The sequence below is a fragment of the Vipera ursinii genome (assembly GCF_947247035.1).
Source record: "Vipera ursinii genome assembly, chromosome: 1".
Lineage (NCBI taxonomy): Eukaryota > Metazoa > Chordata > Lepidosauria > Squamata > Viperidae > Vipera > Vipera ursinii.
In genome coordinates, this window is record NC_139512.1 from 299,903,990 (window position 1) to 299,916,120 (window position 12,131).

Genomic DNA, 12,131 nt, shown 5'->3' on the forward strand with positions numbered 1-12,131 from the left:
CTCAAACGCCGCTTTGATGGCCAGCAGCTCCTTCTCCCAGATGGTATAGTTGCGCTCCGAGGGGTTCAATTTCCGAGAGTGATACGCGCAAGGGAAAAGGGTACCGCTGGGCGTCGTTGCCTGGAGTAACACTGCCCCAATGGCAATGTCGGAGGCGTCCGCCTCCACGACAAACGGCCGTTGCGGGTCAGGATGCTTCAAGATGGGCTCCTTCATGAAGGCTTCCTTCAAAGCCTGGAACGCCTGTTGTTCTGGTGCGTTCCACTGGAACCGAGTCTTCTTCTGCAGGAGCCGGGTGAGGGGGGCTGTCAAGGCAGCAAAGCCAGGGATGAATGTTCGATAGTAGTTGGCAAATCCAAGAAGTCGCTGAACATCCTTCACGCGATGCGGGGGTTGCCAACTCTGCAATGACTCAACCTTACTCGGCTCCATGGCGATGCCCTCAGGAGAAATGCGGTGACCCAGGAAATCGATGGTCACCTGGTAGAACTGGCACTTCTCCAACTTGGCAAACAGCCGATGTTCTCAGAGTCGCTGCAGGACCTGACGGAGATGCTGATGATGCACTTCATGCGACGGGTAGTAGATCAGGATGTCATCCAGGTAGATCACGACAAACTGGTCCAACAAATCCCGAAAGATGTCGTTCATAAAATGCTGAAAAACAGCGGGGGCGTTGGTCAGGCCAAACGGCATCACCGTGTACTCGAAATGTCCATAGCGAGTACCAAACGCCGTCTTCCACTCATCACCCGGCCGAACCCTGACGAGGTTGTAAGCTCCACGCAGGTCCAGTTTCATGAAGATCTTAGCCTCCCGGAGTCGGTCCAAGAGCTCGGGGATGAGGGGCAGCGGGTAACGGTTGCGCACCGTGATGGCGTTGAGTTTCCGGTAGTCGCAGCAAAGCCGTAATTCGCCCGACTTCTTTTTGACGAAGAGCACGGGTGCAGACACTGGCGAGGACGAGGGCCGGATGAAACCGCGAGCCAAATTCTTCTCCAGGAAGTCCCGCAATGCAGCCAACTCGGGCTCCGACATGGAGTACAAACGCCCCACTGGGAGAGGCGCATCAGGGACTAAATCAATGGAGCAGTCATAGGGCCTGTGCGGGGGTAATTGATCCGCCTCTGACTCGCTGAACACATCAGCAAAGTCGGACAGTTCGGGAGGCAAAGAAACCCCTGGGGAACCCTCCACCTGGCCGGCACAGATATGGCGGGAGTGGTCCACGCACTGCAAGCTTGGGAAGGTGACCAAGTTCTGTGACCAATAGATCTGTGGGTCATGCGCCCGGAGCCACGCCAGTCCCAAGACCACGGGGAAGTGCAGATCTGAAGTGATGTAGAACTGGATGGCCTCCACATGGGAACTGATGGTCATACATACTGGTTGCGTGGCGGCCGTAATAGGCCCAGACAGGAGCACTCGACCATCGATAGTCTCCACTAACATGGGCGGATCCACCGGACACTGGGGAACAGCCCATTTGGCCACAAAGGCTGAGTCCATAAAGTTTGTGGTGGCCCCAGAGTCAATTAAGGCATGGACTGGAATCCCCTCTGGCTTGCCAGGAAGGATCAGACGTGCCTCCAAAATCAAATGCCATGGAGGTTCACAGGCACCATCGAAACGGCGTCGCTCGGTGTTGTTGTTGTGGGACGCCCGATCTATCACACTGTCTAGATCGGGCTCGGGGCATTTCCCGACAGCAAAGTAGGGGACTTTCTCGGGGCAGGCTTGGTCACTGATGCCCGCTGACGCTTCTTTGGGCAAGAAGCAGCCAAATGTCCAGGGTCCCCACAGTAAAAACACAATCCCCCCCGATCGTCGTCTGTTCATTTCCGTCACCGATAGACGAGACCTGGCGGCACCCAGCTCCATTGGCTCCTCCCTTTGGACTGGGGGCTCACGCACAACAGGGGCGGCAGGGGTCTGTGGGGTGGCACGGCGACTCTTTCGCTGCTGCAACCGGGCATCGATCCGCAGGCAAAGATGGATCAGCCCATTCAGGTCTGAGGGAATGTCCACACGGGCCAGCTCATCCAACATCTCCTCCGACAATACATCCTGGAAGGCATCCACGAGCGCAGCCTCATTCCAGGCGGAATCCTGGCTAAGCAGCCGGAAATCGCTGATATAGCCCTGTAGGGGGCGTTGACCCTGCCTCAGAGCTTTCAGGCATCGGGTGGCAGTCTGCGTCTTAATTGGGTCCTCGTACATTAGACGCATATGGTCACAAAACCCCACAAAGCTGTCCAACAATGGGCTAGGTTGAGCCAGCAGAGGCGTGCCCCAACGAGCTGCATCACCTGAAAGAAGGCTTAACACAAACCCCACCTTATCCTGGTCAGTGGGGAAATCAGCTGCTCTCACGCTGATAAAGAGCTGGCATTGTCCCAGGAAAGCAGGAAACAGTTCAGGAATACCTGTAAATTTGTCCGGCATTGCAACTTGGCATTTTCTCCTGGGTGGGGGTGCAGCATGAACCTGTGCTTGCAGTTGAGCCACCTGAGCTGCCAGCAAAGTGAGTTGCTGAGTGAGCTGAGCATTCTCGGCACGTAGCTGCTCCATAATAGTTGTAAGGGGTGGGAGGCTGAAAGCAAACTGTTCTGTACCAGCCTGCTACCGGCCTTGCAGAAAGGCAACCCCTGTACAAACGGCAGAGGCTGGAAAGCGTCTGAGGCTGGAAAACGTCTGCCAAGTTTAATACACAAACAAACAACAGAACTTGAAACAAGATACCGAAACTTTGATCCTCAAACGGAGCGGTTGCTTTCAGCAACCAGCCCATCCCCAATCACTCCCTTTATTAGAGTTCAGGGCGTGGCCTCCCTGTGCCTCCTTCCGAGGAGTCCCACAGCCTTTCTCTGCTTGCTCCTGCTTGACTGCCTCCTGCGTCGGGCATCCTTGAACAGGGCCAGCTGTGGGTCATCATCATCTGCACTGTCGGGCTCGCGCAGCTGAGTCTCCACCAAGTAAGAGGGGCCTGGCTGGGGGCTCTGCGAAGCCTCCAAGCCATCATCAGCAATTTTGTCTTCAACACCCTCCTCCTCCCCCTCGTCTGAGTCATCCGAGCCATCCGACCCGGCTGCCGGACCCACAGGCTGACCCTGAATCACAACACCCACATGGTATTACATTTGAGCCCAATACAAAACACCTGAGATATTGGAACACTGCTAAACCACCATTCCCCACTATGCGCCTGGGGCCCCGTTCCCTGGGGTCCCCCTCCAATGGATGGAGGAGGAGGGTCCTGAACCTTAGGTGTTACCACAGGCTGGGCCTCCTCCACCCCAACCGCATTCTGTTGTGCTGCAGCAGCCCCAGCAGGCTCTTCCCCCACAGTCACTGGAACAGCCCCCTGCGGTTTCTCTGCCATGCCTGCCCTACCCGATGGAAAGGGAGGTAACAACAAAAAGGAAACCAAGGATAAAGGAACAACACTGCCTTACTATATAATTCTGTTCACTACCTGATGTCCAAAAAGGAGCAGCAAAGTTCGTATGAATGTTCATCTATAGGTTGGAATTCATGTTGCCACCAAATGTCCAATTCCATGGAGCATCTGTGCACATCATAATCTTCTGGGTGTGATATTCATTGAGAAACAAGGGTATTTGTCCCACATACAATACAATGACACCACTGTGGATACTATCTTGATCGTGGCCTGGAGATACTTCCACTGAGAGAGGCCATGTTGAATGCAGAAACATCCAGATGAGCATTTTTATTTATTATTTATAGCTAGTCCTCGACTTATGATCACAATTGAGCCCAAAATTTTTGTTGTTAAGCAAGACAGTGGTTAAGCAAATTTTTACGGCCCTTCTTTCCCCAGTTGTTAAGTGAATTGCTGCAGTTGCTAAGTTAGTAACACAGCTATAAAATGAATCTGGCTTCCCCACTGACTTGTTTGAGGTGGGATTTGATCTTAATCTATCAGCTCCCAACCACCCTGTACTCACTATGAGAGCAGGATTAGCAGCATAATATATTCTGCCTTTTCACCATGCTTTTCCTTTTTGATGCAGAATTTAGATGCAGTTAGGATTTGTGTTTATTGGTATTAAATAAATAAGCAACTGTTTACTTCTAGTACTTGACAGGAGGTTTCCTTGCAACCCTTCTATTATCATATGTCAAAAGGAATGGTACATAAAATTATTTCCAATATTTCTTCTGAAAATGTGTCCAGTGAAAAGGGTTTTCTTTAGTAACACAATATCTTCCTTTTGTAACACTTCTTGAATGATTGTCTTCAAATATAATGTGCCCAATGATTCTATTAACAAATTTTAATTAAATATTCAGTAAAACAGTCATTCACTTAACAAAATAAAACTAAGAAGAATGATTGAATTCTTGGGCTAAATGAATACAATTTTATTTCACAGGACTACTTAACTATCCCTGCCTTTTATTATTACAGAATAATGTATAATGTTATTTATCACGAATTCCTAAAAGCATAATAGATAGCATTACATCTAGCATTACCCATCACAATACAGATAGTCTTCAACTTGTGATCACAACTGAGCCCAAAATTTATGTTGCTAAATGAAACATTTGTTAAGGGAATTTTGCTCCATTTTATGACTTCTCATGCCACAGTTATTAAGTTAGCAACATGGTTATTAAGCGAATCTGATTTCCCCATTGACTTTGCTTGTCAGAAAGTTGCAAAAGGGGATCAGATGACCCCAGGACACTGCAACCATCGTAAATATGAGTCAGTTGCCAAGCATGTCAATGCTGCAAACATTGACATATTTTTGCACTGACAATATAAGAGGCAGCCTTTTGCTTTAACTGTTGGGTTTAGAATCACTAAAACGTGGGAGAAATGCAACCTGGATGTTTTGACAAGATAAGGGAGCCACTTCAGAAGGGAAGTGAAACTTCATTTGTTGAATTAATTGGTAAATGTGATTCATGACATGTAAATTAGGGAGGGAAATTCTGTATGATGTGGGGGTCAAGGGGAGGAGAATTCAGATTCTGGCATCCAACCATGAGTGCCGATGTTTCATTTCATTATTATAGGCTTTTTAGATAAAACAATGCCTGAATGTTGTTTGAACTGTCTCATTAATCGAAACCATGACAAAGTGTCTGAATTTTGATCCTGTGACCAGAGGGATGCTACAACAGTTGTAAATGTGCAGAATGGTTGTAAGTCACTTTTTTCAGTGCTGTTGTAATTTTCAATGGTCACTAAATGAACTGTTGTAAGTTGAGGACTACCTGTAGTAATGTGAATATCCAACTGGGCAATCACTAGAATGTAGGGCTAGCTCGTACATATAACTCACTATATGATTTCGAATCAAATGAAATCCAGATTGGATTGACAGATGTACTTTCTTTAAGCAGACACTTCCTGAAAATCTTCCTATTTTGAATGGTCTATGTATTCAGATGGATGCCTGAACAGAAATGTAATACTCCTAGAAACTTAGACAAAAATCTTAGACAAAATCTGGTTCTTGGAGTGAGAAAGAAGTTGCACCGAGCAACTTCCAAGCCAATTTTTTAAAAAAAATCTATTTGGTTTGCCAGCTAAATGTTAGCAAAAGGACAATATCCCCTAGAATGTTGGTGGGTCCCTTGAGGTAACAATATTTCCTCCCTTTCTTATTCCCTTGAGGAAGAATGTCTTATATTTAAATTAAGATTGATGAATATAAACAATCCATGCAAAATAGAGGTGGGGCTATTTCCTTTTGAGAAAGATCAGTGATATGTGAAATGACTTTCTGTGCACTTAATCTTAATGCCAAATGAGGCTGTCAGTTTCTGTTTCTCTATCCTGCCTCAGCGTTTTTGCACTTGGAAGGAAGTGGTGTGGCCCACAAGTGAGTGAAACAAAAAACAGATCTGTTTATCATTTCCATTTTCCTTTTTAAAAGAGAAAGAAAGAACATCTTTTGAGGCAAAATTATATTTAATACCGCTTCCTCCAACATGCTATTTGTTGACACTTAATTTGCCCTAGGATGGCAATATGATCAACACAGATTTCAGGTAGATAAACAATAAAATGGAAAGTTTCCATTTTTATCATTGACAAAAAAAAACCTCCTCCCCATCAAAGAATAAGTACTAAAGGGATTATTTTGGATAGAGCTAAAGGGATTCTCAGGGGAGTAGGCTTAGGAAAAAAAGAAAATAGAATAAAAGGAAAAGTGTCCTCTTTTCTATTACAGGTGTTTATGGGGATCCATCTGGTTCAGATGTCACACAGAAAGATGGGGCAAATTGTAGACAGCCAGTTGTGACACCACTTACTGCTACCTTTCACTGTTCAGTGGTTTTCTATACTAGGTTCTGCCATATTTAAAAAGTATTTGCCTCTACAGAAAAGCAGTCAGAAGCACTCTTTTACAGACCCCATTTTCTGTCTATTTCTCAGAAAAAAGGGTCCCTGGTAAGGCCTGCTGAGAAAGGTGGGATCCATTCTAGCTGTAGATTTGCTGAAAAGATGGGACTGATTGTCAAAAGTTTCTCCTAAAAGTTATGGGAAAGTTTACATGAAGGGTCTTCTTCTAAATAAGGACTTCTAAATAATCTTCTTCTAAATAAGGACCCTAAAACTGAGATTACTTACTCTAATGCTTCAGTGATAATACATTTACAAAGAAGCAAAAAAAATAATTAAATTAGAGGGTTATGGGGGGGAATTCTGATAGAGGAACTCTGAAGGGGAAGAGGGAAAGGAACAAAAGAAAAACTATGAATGGCAGAGAGAGGGGCAGAGAAAGACAGAGAAAAGGAGGAAGGTCAAGGAGAGGATAGATGAAGAGATGGCTTCTAAATCTTGCCTGAGGTTTATCTTTTCAAACCTCTGCTATCTATTTGTTTGTAAGGCTGAATTTACACACCTTTAAGCTTCTCTGGAAAAAAAATCACATTGCTATCCCTGCTCCTGAGAAAAAAAAAATATTTGAGGAAAGAGCACTACGGATGTAGTATGTTGCTCAGTTCTTTCTTGAAGATTAAAATCAGTGAAACAAACAAATTTTGTACCAAGAGGAATGTCTGGGAGGAAATTCTGGAGCAGTCAGTCAATGCTTTATGGAGGTGTTAAGAAAAGTAGGCTTTGCTGAAAGTTTCAGAAACTTTCCATTTTACAAATGTATACAACCTTCTACAGTATAAACCATTAGATAGTGATAAAATGGTAGTATAAAGTTAAAACAACATTTATGCAAAAAAATCCACACTCTCTTATGTTTATAATATGGTTATTTCTCAGACACCCCATTCCCTGATAATATTTTTACTGTATTTCTAGTGTATTGTTTTCCCCATTTTGATGGCATGAATTGTTCATTTCTTTGGCACTGTTTTTATTGTCATTACTACCGTTGCTACTGCTAAGCTTGTAAGCCGCCCTGAGTCTTCGGAGAAGGGCGGGATATAAATGGAATTAAAATAAATAAATAAATAAATAAAATTATTATTTTAGGACTATTTCATATTCTCTTGTTATAGTTATTTATATTTGATAAGGTCTCTACTAGCTTCCAGGTAAAGAGTACCTTCAAATAAAGAATTCACTGTCCTCTATAGAGCATAACATTTTTCCTTGCTGAATTTCTAGGTTTGCACCCCTACTTTTCCTGATCAAGCTGAATGGAGGTTTCTTTTTGTGCCCAAGTTTTTAATTTGCTCAAGAACAAAAGAATAAGAGGTGATTTCTGAAGAATATGATAGCATGAACTTGCTGATCAATTACATATGTGCAAATTCATTCAAATGTTAATATTTTAGCTTTTAAAAAAAATAACAGTGATACAATTTAATGTTCTAAAACCAGAAGAAATAAATGTTTCAACTGTTGATAGAAAATAAGTACTGCAATCCCAACAAAGTCTGTTGCTTATCAATATGTTAAATTCTGTTGATGTGTTTTTAGGCTAAATTTCATATTTCTATTTTTTCAAGAGTTGGAAAACTATCACATCATCTCCTCCACCTCCTCCTCCTGATCCTTCTTGACAGCTTAGATAGCATGAATGAGAAGTAGGATGAAAAACAAACAGAATAACAGAAATGGAAGGACTTAGGAGGTCATCTAGTCTAATTCCCTAATTAGAAGAAACATTTTGTTTCCATCAGTTAGTGTAGAACAAGGCATTTGTCTATTGCCAGATGTTTTTAATCCTGCTCGAAGTCTTAACAAAAGGTGCACAGATCGTAATGTGAAGAAGTTGGTTTCCCCAAGGAAAGGAGAGCAAAATAAAGGCAGCAAGAACAGACAAAGAGACCACCTGGGAGGAAAAGGGAAAGAACTGTCAAAATCACTGACTCATTGATTGTTTGACTGAAGTTCGTGTTACTGAACAGAATATTTATGTGAGTTTGGAGATGGCTGTACAGAGCTACAAGGAGGAAATACATCTTGTAAATTTCTATTTCTTTGGGCCTTCTCATTTGAAAAGAAAAGCCCCCAGTTTTTCATTGTTCTATTCAATATATTATTGAAGGGATGAGATCAGGAGATACCCTGGCAAGATTGCATGGCTTTGGGTACGTGGGGCTCCAGGATCGGGGACTTTGTTATCTTTGACTCTGGATGGTATAGCACTGCCCCAGAAAGACCCAGTCTGCAGCTTGGGGTTCTTCTGGATGTGCGACTCCTGTTCGAGGAACAAGAGGCAGTTATGGCTAAGAAAGCCTTTGCACACCTTTGTGTTGTACGACAGTTGCAGCCTTTCCTGGACCAGGATTCCCTGTGCTCAGTCATATACTCCCATCTCATGACTGGACTACTGCTACTGCTACTATTACTACTACTACGTAATGTGCTCTACGTGGGCTATTCTTGAAGAGCATTTGGAAGCTACATCTGGTGCAGAGTGTGACAGTGTGGGTAGTTTTGGGAACCCCAAGAATTTTTATTTATTTTTATTTTAATCCCATTTATATCCCGCCCTTCTCCGAAGACTCAGGGCGGCTTACAATCTAAGCACAAATCAATGTGCTTAGCAATAGCCTTCATTCTATGTATATGCCTGCTTATTAGGGCTTTCGCCCCCCCCAGCGGCATTATTACAAAGTCAGCTTAATTGCCCCCAACAATCTGGGTCCTCATTTTACCTACCTCGGAGGGATGGAAGGCTGAGTCAACCTTGAGCCTGGTGGGACTCGAACCTGCACTAATTGCAGGCAGCTGGTGTTACTTGAGGAGGCATTAGCCCACTGCTCCACCAAGAATGGGCCCTGCAACACCAATGCTCCACAAGCTGCATTGTTTACCAGTCTGCTTCTGGGTGTAATTCAAGGTGTTGGTGATCACCTTTAAAGTCCTTCATGGCCTGGCTCCAGATTACTTGAGGGACTGTCTCACCCCACTGGGATTGGCCCATACCACTCATGCCGGTAAAGGAGGCGTGCTGCAGGTCCCATCACCCTGATTATTCTGGCTGGTGGGGTCCAGCAGGAGGGCCTTCTCTACTGTTGCTCCGGCCCTCCCATGTGAGGTTTGCCCTGACCCTCCTATCTTTTTAAAGGGCCTAAAGAGCTGGTTCTGCCAGTCAACTTGGGGCCCCATGGGGGAACAGCACTACCAAGGTGGTTGATTGAGTAATAACAGATCCCACCTTTGCCCCTGCCCCCCCCACCATGAGTTTTTGGTTTAAATGTTTGGTTTTAACTGTTTATATTTTAGCTTAGTTGTAACTGTAAGCCGCCCAGAGTTATGGTAAGAGGGGAGGCCAATAAACTTTATAAATATATTAATAAATAAATTCAATCTTATGCCCTTGATTGCATAGATATACATTTTCTAATGTTTCGTGTAATTTCTTAGCAAAAGTTTTAGCAATTCGTGCTGCAGTTAGATCCATCTTATATACTGCATAATTCATACTAATCTAATAACATTGTTTTGTATGCAGTTATACCAATATATGATTTATTTAACAATTAATCCTAACGTATTTTAAGATACAATATACTGTTCTGTTAGTACAACTTGTTCAGAAGTGCACTAAATTTAATTAGTTTTTCTAGCTTGAAAAACATTAATGGGAACCTCTTACTCATTGTGTAGCAAAGCACATTTTGGTGGACTCTGGCAAATTTAAACTGAAAGAAATGTGATTTAAAGCGATTTAAAGTTAGTCACATTTGATTTTACCTTTTTTGCCAATGGTTGCTAAGTGAATCCCATGGTCAAATCCAGCTGCTGGATTTGACTTTTGCTTGTTGAAAGCCAGCTGGGAAGGTTGCTAATGCCAATCACATGACCTCACGATACTGCAAATTTTGTTTATTTATTTTTATTTTTATTTTTCCTCTACATACATATTTTAATTTTTCAATCAGCGTGTGATCTGGGTTCATAAAATGATAATACATAATCAAGTCCTACTCTTTGGTTCTCTCCTCTAACCATTTGTAGAATAAATTCCAGCTTTGGTAATATTCTGTTTCTTCTTTGTCTTTCAGCCTCATAGTTAGTCTGTCCATCTCAGTGCTTTCCAGTATTTTTTTAATTACTTCTTCCTCTGATGGTATTCCTTCATTCTTCCAACATTGCGCGTAGGTTACCGTATTTTCCGGCGTATAAGATGACTCGGCATATAAGACAACCCCCTACATTTCCTGTTAAATTATAGGGTTTGGGCTATACTCGCCGTATAAGACTACCCCTCTTCCAACGCACACCAAATAAGAATTAAAAAACATCAGATTTGATTTTAATATGGTAATTTTAATTCAAATGCTTATGACATGCAGGTGCTTAGTAGGAAAACTGTCACTTATAAACATAAGGCTGTTTGTCATCAAACATGTAAACATAAAACAGTGCAAGTGGATTAAATAATAATAATAATAATAATAATAATAATAATAATAATAATAATAATAATAATAATAGAAGAAGAAGAAGAAGAAGAAGAAGAAGAAGAAGAAGAAGAAGAAGAAGAAGAAGAAGAAGAAGAAGAAGAAGAAGTAGTAGTAGTTGGGGGGGACCTTGGAGGTCATCTAGTCCAACCCCCTGCTAAGGCAGGAAAACCTATACCATTTCAGACAAATGGCTGTCCAGTCTCTTCTTAAAAACTTCCAGTGTTGGAGCATTCACCACTTCTGGAGGCAGGTTGTTCCACTGGTTAATTGTTCTAACTGTCAGGAAGTTTCTCCTTAGTTCTAGGTTGCTTCTCTCCTTGATTAGTTTCCATCCATTACTTCTTGTCCTGCTTTCAGGTGCTTTGGAGAATAGCTTGACTCCCTCTTCTTTGTGGCAGCCCCTGATTCCAGCAACCATTCCCTATTTTCCTAATTCACTTTTTCACTTTTCCTAATTCACTCTAAAGCTTTCCCTGCGCAGAGCCTTAAGTAATACAAGCTGCCTGCAATTAGTGCAGGTTCGCATCCCACCAGGCTCAAGGTTGACTCAGCTTTCCATCCTTCCAAGGTAGGTAAAATGAGGACCCAGATTGTTGGGGGCAATAAGCTGACTTTGTAATAATGCTGCTTGGGGTGTGTGTGAAAGCCCTAATAAACAGGCATATACACAGAATGAAGGCTATTGCTAAGCACATTGATTTGTGCTTTAAATTGTAAGCCACCCTGAGTCTTCGGAGAAGGGCGGGATATAAATGGGATTTAAAAAAAAAAGACCAAATGGGAGATCCGCTCCAGGTTTTCCAGCCAGCCCGCCCAGTTCCTGAGTCAAATGTGTCCTTAGAGCTAAGCCGCTGCTCTGGCTGCTGCCTTCCCCACCTGCCTTTCAAGTTGGGATAAATTACAGCTGCTCTTCAACTTTAGAAGAAAAGACGCCCAGACCCCTGCCTGTAAAAAATCACAGACTGCAGCTTCTTCTCCAATTGGTCCCGCTTTCCCTGCACAGACTAAATGGGAGATGCTCCAGGTTTTCCAGCCAGCCCTGTCCCTAAATTTTCAGCACCCGGCGTATAAGACGACCCCTGACTTTTGAGAAGATTTTCATGGGTTAAAAAGTAGTCTTATACACCGGAAACTACGGTATTCTTGCTGCTGTTATAATATACAGAACCAAATATAAATTTTGCTTATTAATCTTTTCTGGTATTATATCTAATAAAAAAATCAGAATTAAATACTACATGTACTCCTAATATTTTTTCTAACCA